Source organism: Marmota flaviventris, chromosome 6 (genome assembly GCF_047511675.1).
Source record: "Marmota flaviventris isolate mMarFla1 chromosome 6, mMarFla1.hap1, whole genome shotgun sequence".
Lineage (NCBI taxonomy): Eukaryota > Metazoa > Chordata > Mammalia > Rodentia > Sciuridae > Marmota > Marmota flaviventris.
The window spans coordinates 11,277,646-11,297,878 of NC_092503.1; positions in this window are offsets into that span (position 1 = coordinate 11,277,646).

Here is a 20,233-nt window from a genome sequence, read left to right on the forward strand (position 1 = left end):
ACCACCCTAATATACCATCTCACTCCAGTAAGATTGGCAGCCATTATGAAGTCAAACAACAATAAGTGTTGGCGAGGATGTGGGGAAAAGGGTACACTTGTACACTGCCGGTGGGACTGCAAATTGGTGAGGCCAATTTGGAAAGCAGTATGGAGATTCCTGGGAAAGCTGGGAATGGATCCACCATTTGACCCAGCTATCGCCCTTCTCGGACTATTCCCTGAGGATCTTAAAAGAGCTCACTATAGGGATACTGCCACATCAATGATCATAGTGGCACAATTCACAATAGCTAGACTGTGGAACCAACCTAGATGCCCTTCAATAGATGAATGGATAAAAAAAAATGTGGCATCTATACATGATGGAGTATTACGCAGCACTAAAAAATGACAAAATCATAGAATTTGCAGGGAAATGGATGGCATTAGAGCAGATTATGCTAAGCGAAGCTAGCCAATCCTTAAAAAACAAATGCCAAATGTCTTCTTTGATATAAAGAGAGCAACTAAGAACAGAACAGGGAGGAAGAGCATGAGGAAAAGATTAACATTAAACAAAGACGAGATGGGGGAGAGAGAAGGGAAAGCAAATGGAAATGGTAGGAGACCCTCAATGTTACACAAAATTACATATAAGAGGTTGTGAGGGGAAAGGGGGGGAACAAGGGAGAGAATTGAACAACAGCAGATGAGGTAGAGAGCGAAGATGGGAGGGGAGGGGAAGGTGGATAGTAGGGGATAGGAAAAGTAGCAGAATACAACAGTCACTAATATGCCATTATGTAAAAATGTGAGTGTGTAACCGATGTAATTCTGCAATTTGTGTTTGGGGTAAAAATGGGAGTTCATAACCCAATTGAGTCAAATGTATGAAAGATGATATATCATGAGCTTTGTAATGTTTTGAACAACCAATAAAAAAAATTTAAAAAAAAGAAATGTAGACAACTGAGAATCCACATGGCCAAATCAATCTCTCCCCTTTACAAGAGGGCAAATTGGAGCTACAGAAGAGAAGCATTAGCTTCAATGCTTCCCAGTGATTAAACTGTTTCCCTGAGTGTGTATTTCTCACCAATACACAAGACTGAATTTCTTACTTGAAAACAAGGAATTTGGAGACGTTAAAAATGAAAACTGAGAAACCAAAGCAGGAAACATGTAAAGATAAGGTGCTCATGGCAAGATGTATTTGGAGATGACCTTCCACCCCTTTAGAAAACCAGAACTATCTTCAACCCTTTGTTCTCTTCTTCCCATCCTACCCATTCTCCTCCTATCCAACAAACTGCAGGCAAACAGCTGAGGTCACCTAAACCAAGATACGGACATCGGATGACTAGTTTTTCCTTCTGGTTCTCCACATACATTAACTTTCAGACTCTTGCATCAAGATGTCCAGTTACTACAGTGACACAGCCACATCAATGTTTATAGCAGCTGAGTTCACAATAGCTAATCTATGGAACCAACCCAGGTGCCCTTCAACAGAAGAATGAATAAATAAAATGTGATATATATATATATATATATATATATATATATATATATATATATATAATAAAATGTGATATATATATATATATATATATATATATATATATATATATTATATATATATATATATAATGGAGTATAATTTAGTCATAAAGAAGAATGAAATTATGGTATTTGCCAGTAAACGAATGGAACTGGAGACTATCGTGCTAAGTAAAATAAGCCAATCCCAAAAAAACAAAGTCCAGATGTTCTCTCTGATATGTGGATGCTAACACACAATAAGGTGGGGTGGGGGGAATAGAAGTTCATAGGATTAGACAAAGGGGAGTAGGAAAGGCAAAATAAATTGGACATAATTTTCCTATATTCATATATAAATAGATGACCAGTGTGACTCCACATCATGTACAACTGCAAGAATGGGAAGTTATACTCCATGTATGTATGATATGTCAAAATATAGACTACTGTCATGTTTATTTAAAAATAACAAATTAAAAATTAAGATGTCCAGTAGCCAGGTATTTCTGAGACACTGAGATGAGGGTCCTAAGATTTAGCCATGATGGCAAAATATCCTGGAGACTCATGTTTTAAGAATCATTTCATTTTTGTATTATGAAACTTATTATAGCCTTGTGTTTTAACATGAGATCATTTAAGTCCACTAAGGTACTTAAGAAGTCTCCCTCCCACAAACTATGGTATCACGGACCAGGAAGAAAACACCTATTTATCGTACAGCTCTGGCAGCCACGCTGCAAGCCCGGGTGGGAAGCCCACTCCTGGGCTCTCCTTCTCAGAGCTTAGCCCTTTTATCAGTCAGCTTGTCCTGTTTTCTTCCAATGACTTTCCCTTTTCCTATCTCCTCTTTCTAAATGTTTTTTAAATTGGCCTTAAATAAATGTTTGTTAGGTTTAATTTAGCGGAATTTCTTTCCTTGCTTTTACTGCTCCCAACAGCGTGATTATCCCAGCCTGTAAGAAACTAAGAAGGTATATTTAGTCAGATTTTAACATTTTTGTTCTTTGGGGGGTACCCCCCCCATAAACAGCCTCATCTATAACTAATTAAGTGGTAAGCCAAGGCTAGAATCCAGATCTCCTAACTTCTAGTCTAGTGCTCTTTATACTGCCAAATTGCCTCCAAAACCACCCGGAAGGTGGGGAGAAAGATTCTCACAGAATCGCCATGACGAGGGAGCTAGTGTGCATGTGAAATGCTCTGTAAACATGTTTCTTCTTCAAGGTAACATGGGACAATCGCCTGTGATACCTTCTCTTCAAAGGTGGAATTTTCAGACTAACAAAAGAAACGTTTTTCCACAAAAGAGGGAAATCCCATCTACTCTTCTCAGATCACACCACATAACTACTTTAACCCCTGGTCATCTTGCAGCTGAGACAGGATTGGACGGTGCAGATGACAGCTGGTGCCACCACTAGGGGCTGAGAGTTGTTGCCTGGAACCCAACTCACCAGGGAAGACCTTCATCACCAGCCTTATACGGTTTGGCAGGGAAAGATGCGTGTTCCCTCTTTTTCATTAGAACCAAAATCTAAACGCGGCCCTGTCTAATGTGCTTAGACCCATGTACACTGAAACCTCACTATCGGTGCACAAATAGCATGCCATGCATAGAGTGCTACAGGTGACGCTTCCATCAGAGAAGATTCCATCCATTTTAATTTGCTCAACTCGCTCAAAATGGTAAAGAAAACTAGCTTGCCATGGAGGCTTGCCGCTCACATAACAGAGACAAAACAACCCCCAAAAGAGGAGTGTGGATGACACGGAGACAGTGAAAGCAAGAGATGAAGACTTAAAAAACAAAAATCCCTGAAACTATCATGGCAAGGAAGAACAAAATGTTATTAACTGAAAAACATACAAAGAAAGAGAGGAGAGAAATTCAGAGACACAAAGAAAACTCAAGAAACTAAAAAGCATGATGGCAGACAATTACAAGGAAATAAAATTAATAACGGGATAAATATAACATTGAGAAAATCTACAGAATACAAAGACGGTTCACACGTAATAACAATATGGATATAAGAGGATCTTGCAAGGGAGTCCAACCTTTGAATAGAGTTTTAGAAAAAACAGAAAAAAACGGGAAGAGTTCATCAAAAAAAAAAAAAAAAATTTCCTTCCTTCCTTCCTTCCTTCCTTCCTTCCTTCCTTCCTTCCTTTCTTTCTTATGCTGAGGATCAAACCCAGTGCCTCCCATGTGCTAGGCAAGCACTGTACCACTGACCACAACCACAGCCCTCAAATTTAAGAAAGTTTTACAGGACATGAAATAATGAATTTATAGATTGGAAGAATCCCAGGCTGGACAAAATATATGTGTTTGTGTGTGTGTGTGTGTGTGTACATACAAATGCCATACACACACACACACACCCATATATGAATATATATAATTTTGTAAATATATGATGCATAATTTTAAAAGATCTATTATCAGAACCTGAAGTCATGATACATCAAAGCATCAGGATTAAAGAGATTTCTAACAGCTTTAGAGAAAATTTGAAGAATGTATACAAAAGATCAGGAATTAAAAATAGCAAAAAGAAATTTTAACAACTCTAGAAACCAGAAGATAATAGAAAATATCTTCCAAATTGTAAGGGAAAAAAGTTATTCATAAAGCATTTCCATCTCAAATCAAACCAGCTATCAAATGTGTACAAATGTGAATACAAATTGAGAAAGAATTTTCTTAAAGAAAATTTACTTGAATTATAAACCAAGTTGTGTTCCCTAACAAACTGTGTTAAAGCAAATATTATCATATAACTGTTATCAACAGACCTTCATGAATTGCAGGGTGGAACCTACAGGGCCATCCAAAATGAAATGAGCCAGAAGGTCTCCAACAGCCGGACACAATGGCACACGCCTGTAATCCCAGAGGCTCAGGAGGATCATGCTGCAGGAGGATCGCAGGTTCAAAGCCAGCCTCAGCAAAAGCGAGGTGCTAAGCAACTCAAAGAGACCCTCTCTCTAAGTAAAATACAAAATAGGGCTGGGGATGTGCTCAGTGGTTAAGTGTCCCCCAGTTCAATCCCCAGTACCCCCCCCAAAAAAAGGTTTCCAACAGAAGGGAAAAGGTCAAAAATCAACCTTTCTGTGTTTTTGATATGTGTATTCATATCCTGTTGCTGCTGTGTAAAATTACCACTCATTTAGCAGCTTGAAATAATATTCATTTTCTGCCTACAAGTCAGACATCTACACTGGCATGACTGGTTTCTCCACCATAGAACTCACAGGGTCAAAATCAAGATTTTGGCTGGCTGAGCCTTTACTGAAAGGAAGAAACTGGTTCCATTCGGACTCAGGCAGTAGGCAGAACCCAGTTCCTTGGGGTTGTCGGACTGAAGTTTCCATTTCCTCAGGGGCTGCCACCTGGGGGTCACTCTTAGCTCCTAGAGGGCTCCCCTCAGCTTTTCACATAACCTTCTATTTCTCAGAAGCAGACAGAGCATGTAGAATCCTCTTCTGCCACACCTCTCTGGTCCATGCTCTGTCCTGCCTTCCTCTTTTCCTTTTACAGGTGTACAATTTCTGTGTCTACCCAGAGAGTCCAGATGACTCTATCGTCAAGTCAGCTTATTAGTGACTTTCATTACATCTACAAAGTCCCTTGACAACAGCACCTACATTAGCGTTTGGTTGACTAGTCAGGGGACAGGAATCTGGGGAGATCTTTCGAATTCTACCCTCCACAATATGTCTTTAGGAAGTGACCAAGAATTTTAAAAATTGAAACATTAGAAACCATTAAATTTTTACAAAATATAACCAAAAAAATGAAGCATTAGAAATCATTAATTTTTTACAAAATATAACAAGCAATTCAGAATGATTATTTCATGGATCATAATCAGAAATAACCCAAAATTATTTATAATTTTTGAAGCCAAATATGAGACCTAGAATATAGATTAAGTCCTTACTCTATAAGAAATTAATGAAAAATACAAATAGCTCTTTACGTTTCTAACATATAAGGCAATCAAAGCCTTCAAATGAACATATTCAGTCAGAACTCCCACCTAATTCTTAGATATAAGCTTATCTCTAAATTCATTTTCCATTAGGTCTTATGAGAGGCAGTTTCCAAGGATTTGAGTGTATTCAAAATCTTTGCCACATTAATTCAGTTATATTATGCATTCCAGTCCTGATCAACAATTAACACACAGCACACAGTCTAGACTACTCATTTTTCTGTAGCTGGAATACTGGATACACGCGCAATAATCACTAAATCAGCAAATATTTGTAGAAGATCCACAGGACAAACGGTACCATTTCTAATCCCTTGAAGCTATACCATGTGTAGAAAGAGAGAAATTGTTCCCACTCTAAAAGATTTGAGAAGTCAGAAAAATATGTGATTAACATGAACAGTGAACTCAAGTAAATATCATGATATTAGTATGTGCAAAGAAAGATGCAGCAACTGTTGTAGGAGGCTGCAAAGAGAAGCATAGGAAGAAGTTTCTTTGAGTAGGTAAATCCAAAATTGACTCTGGGACAGATGAATCTGAGCAAGGCTAACACAAGGCTGTTATTTTGTATTGGGGGAGCTCAGTGGGAAGAGCAAGAGAGCCATGGGGAAGAAGAGTGCCTCCGTTGGCTTGCAGCTCTACAAGAGCCGGCCAGGAGAAGGAGCCAGCCTGATGGGAATCTCTAGAGGTTATTATTAGGAGACTGTATTTGATTCAGCAGACAGTGAGAATCTCTGACAGAGTTGGGGGAAACAGAGGGATATAATCAAGGCAGCAGGCCTGAAATAGAGATTTATCATGCAGTGTGAAATAGCTCAAAAAAAAATGGACTCTGAAAACCAGCAAGGAAGAGAGAATAATCTAGTAGCAATTTGCCAGTGGTCAAGAGATTGTGCTGCGGTGAGGGGACAAATGATTTGATGGGTCTAAGTGGAAAGCAGGTGGACATAGGAAGGTGGAGATGGAATTAGAATGCAATGCTCGAAAAATACATGATTACACTGTGGTTTCGAGGGTGTTTGTTTTGTAAGATGTTCCGCTATTCTTACTAACTCTGAGATAAATTCCCATATTTTTTTCAACTGGTCCAACATATTAAGGACTCTTTGGCCTTGTATCCTTACCATTCACAATCCCCATTTCCATAATTTTTTTTATAACTTGGGCAATCAGCAGTTAATTTTCATTCACATAAACTGTATATTTTTTTAAGGTGGAAACAGGGACATAGTTTAGTGAAGTATAGAACTTGTTTGGTGAATCTCATTTTCCAAACAATTGCGCACATGGTATCAATGAGCACATCAGGAGTCCCCATCTTCTTCCATGGCAAACTTCTGAATCCCTCTGAGTGCCCCAAAGACATGCTTCTTGAGGTCCACTCCATGGGTATTATGATGTATTCTTGGCTCACAACCTCTTTGATAGCAGAACAACCACCTTCTCTCCACCTTTCTTTGTGGCAGTTATTCTGTCGGGTTCAAGTTGAAAACAAAGAGTATGAGATTGTGGGTGGGAAAGCTGGGGAAAAAAAAAAACTCCAAGTTTTCCATGAATAATTGACACTTTCCTAGCTAATTCTCAGAGAATCAGACAAGTCTTCCCACAGTAAGTGACTGCTGAACTGAGTCTGAAGGGTGGAGAGGAGTTAGCGCCTCTCAGTGGAATGACATAACCACATCTGGGCTTTAGAACAATCCTCCAAGATGAAGAGTGAGCGGCAATGAGGTGGCCTGGCCGGGTGACAATTAAGAAAGTGGTGGTGACTTGGGCAGCAGCCGTGAGAATGGGGAAGGGGATTTACCTGAGAGATGTTCCTGGGAGAGGATAAATCAGAGCTTGTCAATTGGCTGGAAAGTGGTTACAGTGAGGACCAGGGATATGTCCAGAATCGACCCTCGGTTTCTGGATTTAACGACTGAGGTCAATTTTGTTATAGGGTGTTGGGATTTTTAGCCCTCGTCCCCTCCCGACCTTCAGGAGAGATAGAGAGAACACGCCCCGGCCAGGACAAGCCAAGAAAGGAGAGGGCCGAGTGACCACCCGCACCCAACCCTCCCTCGCGGGAGGACAATCAGACTCGTCAGGGAGACCGGTCAAGGCTGGAGCTCCTTTACTGAGGAAGCACACACAGCTAATAAAAGCACAGGAGCCAATCAGGATAAAGGTCAGCAGGGTCTGAGCCCGCTCTAGAGGTGGTCTGATTTTTTGTCACGACCCACAGTAACGCCTTCTGGCTGATCGCCAGGCACCATCTTAGCCCCGAGTGGCCCCAAGACCAGGAAGTGAGCATCAGTCTGCAAGTTAGGTTTCCTTTTCTCCATCATAGGTTTCTATTACTCTGATGTGACGTGCCCTACAGTAGGGGATGTTTGGGAAAGAAAATGAGGAGTCTGAGGAATGTTGAATCTGAGATGTCCGTGACAGATGAAAGGACTGACTTCGTTGGATATATGGTGGGTAACTGGCTCTCTAGGGCTGGAATTCCATAGAATCGGAAGATTGGAAGAAGTGGTGTGAATGGGGTGGTTGCAATCACACACCAAGACTGGTGAATAAGAAGAGATGAGAAGCCATGAAGAACCCCAAGGGACATCCCTCCCTCAATATGCCATCCCTGTTCTGGACAAGGAGAACAACAGGAAGATAACGGGTGCTCAGCCAGAAGTCATTGGCTTCTTCAGAATAAATTTTTCTGGAGTTCTCAGGAGACGAAGCCAGAGTTAGAGACTGCGTTCATTCACCACCCACTTTTGTTCCAGGCCCACTCCAGGCCCCGAGGAACATGCTCAGAATCCCTAGCTGATGATTACACGACAGAGTGTTGCTCTCAAGATCTCATTTTTGAAGCTATAGGTTAATTACACAGTTAATCCCAAATCAAACGTCCTGTTGGGGACAGATATTCTTAAGGGTCATTCTGAATAATAAGGCTTCACTGTTGTGGGCATGAATTTGCAATGTGCTTCGAGGTATATTTCATAGCTAACTTATCAGGAGGAGTGTTATTTAAAATTAACCTTCTGTGGAGTGTTTTTGTGTCTGCCTGAGTGACTGGTAATATCTGCCCATACAGATGTCTAGGCCATGTTAGCTCTTTCCTACCCTGTGGTCCTGAGCTTGGGAGTCTCAGCCAAGATCAAACCAGGAACTTTCCTTTCAATAACATTTGAACACTACTAAGCATGGGTACCCCTAACCATCTACCTGGGAACAACTGGATTATTGCTACGGCTGAGGGCAAATAGGAGTTCATCTCTTCACAATTAAATACCAACTTTATTGCTCACATATCAAATACAAAACGTGTGTGGAGATTGCTTCCCTGAGAGTGACATCTTAGGTGTGGACAGTGTCAGAAAACGTGTGCATGTGCCAGAGTTCCTGTAACCATCACCACGGCAACACGTCTATGTCACCTCCGTCTAGTCTGCAGATGAGAAAGTGGAGACTAAAAAAAATGATTACCAAAGACACCCAGCAGGCATATGGCAGAGTGAGAGTCTAATTCTAGATATTTGGATCTCAAGTTAACTATTTTTCTAATTAAACCAATATTCTAAGCACCCAACATATGGCATCCAATAATTTCATCCTCTGTCGTAGCCATACAATTCTAATTTCTGGTATGAATATTTTCCTCCTTCTATGTTTTTAAAATCCCTTTTCCTGCCCTTTTTTAAAATGAATCTTTTACATGGCTTAATTATGTCTGCTTTAAGTTACTTTTTGAAAAGGGTAGAGTTATCTTATGATAATAAATAATAAATTAATAAATAGACACATAAATAGATAATAAATATGAGGCTTGCTGATTCCCCCTGGCAATAATAAAATTTAAATCATATTTAGACAATAAATAAGAAAAGTGGAAAATATAGATATGAACCAGATTTTCACACATTCTCAATAAGGCACTTATTCATTCCTGTTAATGACAATAATTCCCAACTAAAATTAATCCTAATCAAGAAAACAGTCCCCACTGTGCCTGTTTATTACCCCGAACCCAGAGGAACCTTCCATCTCATCTCTGTGTTAGAAACACTCGGCAAAGCAATTTGGAAGGTCTGGTGAATCTGTAATCTCAAAAAAAAGGGAAGAAGCTATAATGGCCAAGGCAAAATAAGGACTGGATCTAAATATCTGCACTCAACTCTGCCCATCAGTGAAACAATCATTTATTCACTTGTCCAGAATCTCTCCCCTTATCTATGCTATCTTGCTCCCTTCTCGATGCACTTACATTCCTATGTAAAAGTGAACAGTGAATGGCACTTATAGATTCTCACTAATAGTTCACACTTCTTTCATAAGAATATAAACCTTACTGAGATTCATTGATTCAACAAAGATCTATTAAAGCCTGCTAAAAGCCAGGCACTGTGCTCATCATTGGCAAAATACAAGCGCCCCTCTCAAAAAAAATCCAGCCACATTCAAGGATGATATGTGATCAACTGCTCGCAATTAATAAAAATATTATTTACTTTCATTTGCTTCTTCTTTACTGGTATTTATGTGAAATTGTTTTCACAGAGGAAGAAGGAAATAATGGTCTAGTCACCAACTTCTACTTCTTAGCTCTAAATTCCCCCTTCGGTCCCTGTGAGTCTCTCCTTTACAGACAGCCTCATGTACAGCTTTGCCCATGGAAGCCCTGGAGGGACGCCGCACACTGTAGGAGTAAGGGCTCTCTGTGCTGGTTCTGTCGTGAGGTTGGTTGGTTTTGTTGCTTTTACAGGTATGTTACAGGTTTACACAGGACAGTGTTACTGCTCTGCCCCAAAGTGCAGCCTCTTGGTGAACTTACTGCCCTGGCCTGGCTCCAACCACATCGTCCCTAGTTCTCCCAATGCAAGTACCACTGCTTCTGGCCCCTGCCCATAGCAGCGCTCTGGCTGCTCTGAATTCCTGCCCACCAGCCTTCGCTCACCTACACACCTCAGAATCTGAGACCCCGTGACTTGCATGTACCCTAGAAGCTTGCTTCGTTCGTGTTTTCCCCATGACTGGACCAGCTCAGGCCTGAGCAATCCAAAGAACGTCTCCACCATCCAGGGGCTGCAATCGTACCTTTCCAGTAAGGTCTCGACTGCAGCCTTGAACAAAGGATACTTTTGTGTTAGAGTCCGTAAACAAGTCAGGATGGCGCCTGGAAAATGTTAGAGTCTGTAAACAAGTCTGGATGGCGCCTGGCAAAATGCCAGAGGGAGTGGTTTGTGAAGTAACGCCAGCGAGCCATTAAGTGTGGAGATTCCTTATTGGTTGAGTGATGTATCTAGTTTATGCTAATTAATATAAGCTGTGTGGAATGTATAAATACCGCTCCTGTCCTGCAATAAACGGCTCCCACTCCTGCTGTATCAACGTACACAAGTTGTTCGTCACCCCCCGGTTATTTTGCTGCAGCCTGGACTGTGGCACTTTTGTCAAATTTGTCCTTTCTAAGGTCTTCTCCTTCAACCCTAGGTCACCTTTTTATCTCTGTACTTTTATAGTTATTCTGCAGTCATAACTTTATGATTTTTATATTACATTTCCACTCTTTAAATTATTGCATGGTTTCTGTCTCCTGGCTGGACCTAGACTGATACAAGTGGTTTTTGAGGAAAGATACCAGCAGTCACTAATGGTGAAAGAAGGGATATAAAAAGATATCACCAAAAAAGCTTCACCAATTGCAGTACTTCCAAGAGCAAAGCTTAACCTCAAGAAATGAGTTCTTCTCTTCCTTCTCGCCATCCACAGGTTCTTTCTCAAAATACACCTTGATTTTAGGACCCCACATGAGAGATTAGAAGGGAGTTTGCCTTGAAATATAAATTCTGGTAACCCTGGGTTACCAGGGTTTGAACTCAGGGGCACTCAACCACTGAGCCACATCCCCAGCCCTATTTTGTATTTTATTTAGAGACAGGGTCTCACTGAGTTGCTTAGGGCCTCACTTTTGCTGGCTTTGAACTGGTAATCCTCCTGTCCCAGCCTCTCAAGCTGCTGGGATTACAGGTGTCTGCCACCACTCCCAGCATAACTCCATTTCTGTATCACATTTTCTTTGCAAAACTGTTCAAGTTCCAAATAATCAACTTAGAAATAAACTTAGAAGCAGAGGACATTAAAAATGTGGGTGTGTCCTGTTATAGTTATCACATTTTGAAGATCAGAGTTAAATATTAGATTTTAAAAAATTCAAAAGAAAAAAAAAATTGGTCCAACAATATGGGCCAGAAATAGAGGCATGGTCTTCTGCATCGTGGGCCAAAGATTTTAATTTTGATTCCACCATTAACCAGCTGGTGATCTTGAGCACCTTCACCTAGGATCTCAAGCTCCTCAGCTATGGAAGGGAAAAACACCACATCCATCGCACAGATTTCCCATGGAAGTGACATATTATCACATGTGTAAAGTTCATCTCACACAAATGTTATCTGCACACCTCCCCTCCCACCTCTCTCTCTCCTCTGGTGGAATTTATTGCTTTCAATCTGAGATATTTTTCCTACAATCTACCAAAACCCAGAGCCTGCTTGACACATTATTTCCCCCTTTACAGGTTTGCCCTGTGGAATTCTTTCCAGAGGAGCAACAGTTGAAAGGGCTGCACCTCTTTGATGTGGCCTCTCGCTGGCCGCTGAGCTGCCCATGCTGGCTCACGGAACAGCTAATACCAGGAAGTCCCTCTCCACACAAAGGGCTTTAGGCCGGACATCATTTCCAGGCTCCGACTACAGCATTATGCACGTTTTCTTTATTGTTTTGAGTTTAACATAATTTCTGCTGCAAGTGAGATTATGTGATGGAGAAGTTCCAGTCTCGCCTAGAGGAAATCTGTGGATGGCAGAGCTCCTTCTTTTAGGGTGAGAGGAGTGACAATGAAGAGACAATGAAAAATATGTCAGAAATCTGAATCAGGAAATGCTCAGAGACCTGGCTCAGAGCCCAATTAGGATGGAACAAAGATATATATAACCTAGTTAAGCTAAAGAATCCGTAATTAAGCCACTGGAAAGCCAAGGGTTTTAAAGTTCAAAGGATATGCAGACTTCTGTCAAATTCTTTTCAGAGAAGGGGATAGGAGAAAGAATTCATAGAATGATAGACATAAACAAAGGTCTGGATGAAGCCTTGATATAATTAAAGCCCAATCAAAAATAGTAGGGTTTGTATGATTTTCTTGAATCATTTGCAGATTGACTTATCTTTTATGATGAAAAAGGTTGCTGAGGATTTCTTCTTTAAAAGTGCACAAAGATTTAATTTACTCCCAACTACGTTTGCGTTGAGAAACTACAAATAATGAAATTTCTGAATGATGATGGTCCACAGTTGATTCGAATTCTTTCAGGAAATCGACATCCCCTGCAATGCCCCAGTGCCATTACTGCTACAGTGTGACTCAAGCTTTTCCTGGTTCCAACTCATACCGGGGGTTTTTACCTTTATCACCATAAATACATGGGAATAGCAATAACCATGAAATAACCACCGCCATCTACTTTGTCACTTAATCTACGTACAGTGGCTGCCTCTCCCCGTCCTTTGGTCCAATCCCTCTTCATCCACACAATAACTGACTCATTTCAGGCTCTCATCAAAAGGCTCCTGGTCTGTTTCAATGGTCTCCTATGTATTTTCCAGCATCCAGTCCCCTCATAGACAGAGAATCTTCCTCACTATAAATCTATTTGTCATTTCCATAAAAGGCTCCCCATTGCCTGGAGACCTGAGCCTGGACCCTTTAACATGCGTCTGAGGATCTTCAGCCTTGGCCGTGACTCTTCTCATCAACAGCTCCTGTTCTACCCCCACCTGGAATTACTCCTCCATGGGTGCTCCTGCCTCTCTGCCTGTATCCAAGCTCTCCCCTGACTGTTACAACCACATAACCTTGCTTCGAGGCAATCTAGCAATTGGCACTCTGTCAAATTAATATTAAGCTAGAGGAAAGATGGAAAGCTTCGTGGGTAAGGGCTCATCTAAATAACCATGTAGCAGTTAAGCAGATCCAGCTCCCAGGAAGCCACTTAGTGACCATCTGTTGTTACATGAGCACAGCCTTTGGGAGACTCCCTCCTCTACCCCGACCGCTCTTCCTGGCATTCCTTAAAACTCCAATCAGTGCTCTCCCTGGGAGGAGGCCTAATAAATACAATTTCCCCATCTTTTAATTGTCAGACCATGTTTTAGCACCCCATGTAGAATGGAACCCTCGAAAGCCGCCCATCTGATCAACCCTGTTGTCTACAATGACAAATTCCCATCCATCCTTCAAGATTCAATTAACACATACCTCCCTGAAGTTTTCCTTCACCCCAGACCTCTAAGCAAATTAATTAATAGACACTTTAAAACATATTATACACCTATGCTTTGTGATTTCTAACCTAAGTGCTTTTTAAATAGTATTTCACTTTTTACTTACAGCAACAATCTCAGAGCTATTTGCTATTTCCTGTGCCTTATTTATAGGCAGGAGTCCTGTTGGATAGCTAGTAGAGGGTACAAGCTGTATTCAAAGCCCAGCAGACAGGCTCCAGACTGACTATTAGCATCAGGTTAGCTGTGTGTTCAGTAACTTTTCCATTCTATCACCAGAGCCTCTTACAATGACCTCTGTTATTGCAGTCATCCAATCGTGTATTAAGTATTTGTGTACATGCTCGTTTCCCTCTAGAGTCTGAGGTCCTAAAAGTACAGCTTTTATCCAAATATGTATATTCAACCACTTGTTGGGTTTTAGTACATATATAATAGCGTAAATATCTACCGGATCATGAGTTAATTGGTTTTCATAAGTGAAGTCTGTGTTTGGATCCCTACCTAAGAATCCAAGAAAAGAATTCCCTACATATACAGAAAAAGTTGCATCTACCATGGGGTAGTTGAGAAGATCACAGTATTTTGGTCACTTGGATCTTTCAAATCAAAGCAAGTGGCTAAATTATACTTGCTAATGTTAAATTCAGTTACTAAGTCTTGTGTGCAATAATGGGATATTTTCCAAAGCAACTTTTACAATGTAGTGGATAAAAGCATATTGGTAAAAAAAAAAAAAAAAAAAAAAAAAAAAAAAAAAAATCTGGTGCCATCAATATGATGACATAAAATCCAAGATGATTTTCTGATAATTTCTTCTAGAGGAATTATAAAAAAACAAAGATAATTAAGGCCAACTAGGGAGATTAAAAAAAAACCTTCAAATTTAAGATGTGAAGAAATGTCAGAGGGTGTGAAACAATTGTTTTAATTTTTCTCATTTGTAAATTCATTTCATGCCTTTAAGTGCAACATAAATTATTTACCAAAATTAGCTGCAATCACTTACAGGGACAAGTACAAGCAAATTCACACATAGACCTATATAGTTGCTTTATTTGCATGTAAACTGTGCTAATGTGTAATTAGAAAGATAACTATGGAAGTAAACAATGCTTAATGTGGCAACAAAAAAAAAAATTCCTACTCCCTCTCTCTTCTGATTTAAGGAAGAGGTAAGGGCTGCAAAGGTGCCAGTAGTATAAGAGAAAAAAAATCATATTCTCATTTGAAACTATCACTAGAAGCCATGTTTTAACCTAGAAGTATGGAGAACTTTTATCCAGTTTCTAGTTCTCTGCATCAGTTATCATTCAGGGTTATGCAATCTGCTAGAAATGTTATTTTAGATTTGAAATATACACTCTGCCTGGACTGTCTACTCCATAGGTGCATACACTTCATCTTATGAGGGTAAGAGATTCCCATTCCCCCAGTCTAACTTTGTCCCACGTCTCCCTCTGAACTTCTACTATGGTCTCACCCTCTGTGATGGTCATGGATAAGGACTACTTACTCCTCGCTAGCAGATTTTAAAAGTGTTTTTCATGAACATTCCAGTCTACTATAGGTTAATTTATCTTACCTGTTCTGCTTTCAACTGATCCTCCTTTTTCCAACCCGGAACAAGTAGGCACAGTACCTTCTTGATCCTGCAGATTCATCTCCGTCCCTTATTTCATTGTTAGTTAACATTTAATATGAATACAAACACAAAGGACTTGCAGTGATGGAGAATTGTCTCCATGGTGTGGGCGGCAGATCTATAACGGGGATAAACATTGTTTCTGAAATCAAACTGTCATTTAGTCATTTTACTCCATGAGCACATCTAAAAATAACTCTGAGCTCAGAGTTGTGGTCAATCCTTGGAAATCTCTTGTATGATAATAGCAACGACCTTGCTTGTTTTCCAAGGCAATGTTCTCTTTTAAGAGCCAATAAAGATGGCATTGGAAATGTCGTTGGAGTGTGCTTTTGCAGATGACAAACTGAAGGTGTTCAAAGTGTTCTTGGCAAAGTTTAATTTCCAACCTTAGATGTAAATATAGAAATCTAGTCCTTATCCTAAATTACCTGTACCCTGCCCACAGTGGATGTCGATGAAGAGTCTGTGTTAAATGAGTCAATGAAAACTTGTTGTTGTTGTTGTTGTTGCTGCTGCTGCTGCTGCTGTTATTTGTTCTTGCCCTTGAACCTGCACTCTCCAGAGCCTTTATGTCTTTGTGTATATGCATGGGTACACAAACACGTAAACACACTCAGAATGTGTCTCCATGCCTGGTTTATGTTGGTGGTGTGGGAGAAAGCTCTTTTGCTCGTTGAGCTCTTCCTGGTGGATGTCATTTTTGGTATAACCTCAAGTTCAGCAAGCCGGCATATAGACAGGGGAGGCAGGCACTCCATGGAGCCAGTGTTAAAAGCTAAGTCAATTTATAAGCATCGCCATGCCCGCGTCTTTAACTGTGCCTGTAGCTGTAGGCTAGACTGCATTTCAATCAGTTCGAGTTCAGCTGTCTGTTTTATTACACCCAGGCCAGTAACACTTTGGGGATTTTTAGTCCCTTCAATGACAAATGTATATTCAACCACTGCTGTGAGCAGCAGCCCACAATGCAGGTCACCAAAGGACAACAAACTGAGGAGGTATGTCAGAGAAATGTTCAGAAAAACGTCTCCATAGGTATCTGCAATTGCCTGTACCTCCAATCTTTTCAATCTTTTGAAAGCATGTAAAGTTGGGGTTTTTTTATTTTTTTTCCATGTCTTTTAAAAGAAAAAAAAAATCTGTGTCTCTTAAGGAGAAATGTCTAGACATTTCCAGCAAAACTGTACACAAATTGAACTCATTCCCATGACAAAGACCAGCTCTTTACACCATGTAACGCGATGGTTGGTTGGGTGTAATGTGTTTTAATACAAATCAAAAGAAAGTCTATTCACAGATGCCACTTGGAGATTCTTAGTTCACAGAGCTGAAATGTCCTCAAATCACACGACACAGAATTCACCTTCCTTGTGTTGTCACTTAGCCAGCACAGCTGAGAGAAAAACACATTCCAACGAGAGAAGTGTCAGGTCAGAACCGACACCAAAGTGGCCCTGGTGTATTTTCACTCTGGAGTTCGAGCCTGTCATCGGTAAGGCCCAAACTGCACGGATGTACCCAAATTATCTCTGTGAAGTTCTTTTATTATATAAAGGAAGTAGGAAATTTTCATCGTCTCATCAATCAACTGAAAACTCTTTTTCTGCTGACCCTAGATCCGGCTCCATCTGTTATAAAATTCCAATTAATTTGTGCAAGATGCAAATTTTATTTAACCGAAAGAAAGTCTGTGAAATTTTAATTGTTGGCCTTCACTTGTGGCCCTCCCACTGCAGAATTTCACCTTCAAATACATCTTGTTAGCGAGTTGAATGCAACAATATCTTTTGATTTGCTTTTCTCAGTTCTCATGCCGGTAACATCAGGATCTAATCATTTGACAACTCATGTCAGAGCACGGAGAGAATAAATGCTTTTAATGTCTGACGTCTTTTTTCCCCCCCACTAGTTTGTGATGTGTGTCCTTTTTCCCGGTCTGTCCCTCTCTTGGGCCTAAGAAAGAAAGCAGGGTGTCTGCCATATTAGGGTGTTCCTACAAGGTAAACTCAGCAAAAGCCATGAAACCAGATTTGTCTTAATCAAACTTGAGTACGGATCAGCCTCCTCTGAGAACAGTTTGATTTTCTAATATAAAATTCACAATGGACAGTGAGACCATATCCAAATCAATACTCATTTAATGTCACATTTGTTCCAAGCAATAAACATTAAAAGGAAGCATTGAGAGTTAATATGTCAGCTTCCAAAATGAGCATATATATCTGGAAATGTTACAAGTATGTATCCTGAGGCTGACCCAGTATTGCCTGTCCAAGTTCTTTTCCCCAGGATTCTGGCAACACTTCAAACAATTTGGCAAAGGAAAAAAAATACCTTCAGGGAACATCCCTCAATGATATTATTTGCAATTCTGTGACATGTTTCTCCCTCTTGAAGTCTTTGCAGTGGCCCAGTCCTCGAAGACCCCGTTACTGGAGAAGAATAGGACTCAGTTTTCCTAGATTGCCATATTATTTTTAAAATATCCCTCTTTGTTGCAAATTCAGTTACTATTTTAAAAAAAAATTCAGTTAATTTAAAAACTGTGGAGCTACTGCCTTAAATGTGTAATTAAATCTCTGAAAGCTCTTTAACATATCATTTTGGTATAGGAGACCCCAGAAAATCATTTTTATGCATAAAATGCACAGAAACTAAATTATAGCTGATTTTGACTTGTTGCACCATACCACCCCTTTCTCCTATATTAAGTCCTCCCAAACCACCCCTTAATTTCTTAGAAAATTTCTCTCTCCCTCTGCTCTCCTTAGCTACAGCCAAAAAAAAAAAAAGATGATGATGAAATAAATTAATTTGTTCCATAAATTAGAAATTAATATGCCACAACTGCCAAGGACATTTGCCTTGTCATGGAAATTTTCACAAATGTTCTTGCGGTGACCATTCTGCCAGGAACTGTGCTGCTTGCAGAGCACACGGCTGTAGGCAGGAAACCCAGGGAGCTCATCTTCCAAAGCTGTCGGTGAACACACTCTGTCCTTTCTAGTACTTCATTTTTGGTCTTTGCCTTTTCTTGATTTTCCCTTGCTTTTCCATTTTGTTAGTCTTCCAACAGGAACCATGTCTACCTCTACCGATGCTATCCATTGACAATTATTTGTGCCATATTTCTTGCTTTGATATTTCATTCAATAAGTTGTAAAGTCTCCCAGTCTTTTTTGTTTTTGTCTGCAAATGTCTTTGTCTATGAATTAGTTTAGCAGGGTATAGAAATCAAGTTGAAGTTTCTTTCTCAAAGATCTTTGAAATCTTATTTCTTTATTTCCTTACTTCCTTTTGTTGCAATTGGAGAAGTATGGGAACAACCTAATTATTACAAATTTGTAGAATTTTGTTTTTGTTCTTTTGGCATTCTGATTTTTTTTCACTAATTCTAGAAATAAAATTCTCTTTATCCTTCCAGGAAATCATTGTGCTCCTTGAATCTGAAGGTGCATGATTTTCATCAGTTCTGGAAAATCTTAGGCCTGGCACCTTTGAATTTGAACTCTTCTCATTCTCACTTATTTTCTTTTTCTGATTCTCATATTTACTATATTGAAACTATTCTATTCTGGTTTATATTTTTCCATATTTTTTCTCATGTACTAAACATTCAGTAATCCCTTCAAATATATCCTATGGTTTACAAAGTCTATGTTCAGCTGTCTAATCTACTAGATTTTTCAAGTCTGTATTTTTAATTTTATGATTATCTATAATTTTCTTCTCCATCATTTCTAACATCTTTATACATACTAACAATAGTTATTTTATGTTTTATTCCATGTTTCAATCTTTTTATCTCAAATTCTTGATGTTTAATATGCTTGTTTATTTTACCTGCTCACTTTTGAGTGTGTAAATGCTTTTCTTTTGAGTTTTGAGATACACTGTGAACTCGTTGTTTGAAGATAGGAGCTTTATCAATGAAATCTCTTATGGTCTAAGTTATGAAAGTATTCCTTGGGATTCTTGCTCTGCTAAGAGCCTTGGGGTTATCACTAGCCTAGGACCTTTTCATGTTAATCTCTTACCTTGGAATTTACAGACATTTTAGACAATATATAAACAAAGTCTCGAGACCATTGTGAGGCTATGTCTGCACTTATGAATCTCCCAGACTTGAAGCTGAGATAACTAGTCCTCTTTGTCATCCTTCCCAAGCTGGTATGTAGACCTCTTCTAAGATTGCCCTTCCTTCAGCACATAGTCCTTTCATTGGCTTTATGGAGCGGTGAGCTGTATGGATTCCACCTCTCTTCCTTGCTAAGCTCCAATTTCTCTTATCTCTGTATGCATGCTTCTCTGAACAACGTTCTAGGATTACACAGTTGCAGCTCACACTTACAGCAATGATTTCCATTTTCCTCCTCCTTTTTTGGCTCCCATACTATGTTCCCTTTCTAACTCAGTTCTATGTTTCAAAGAATTTTCATTATATCTCATCTTGTATTTCTAGATGTTAGTTGCAGGTCAGTTTTGTTACCTAGTCTGCCATATGGCCAAAAATGGAAGTACTGATTTTGTTTTTGTTTTTTCTTTCAAACTAATATGATAGGGATGAATGTTCCTCATTTCTTCTACATATATTTCAGCAGAAGAAAAAATTAATTTATGCATTGGGTTTTCTTTCATAAATGTCCTTCAAGATAAATTACGTTCCTCTGAACTTCCTGGTGTACAAACTTTCAAGATGTGCTATTATTTCACTGACCTACATTTGGGCAATG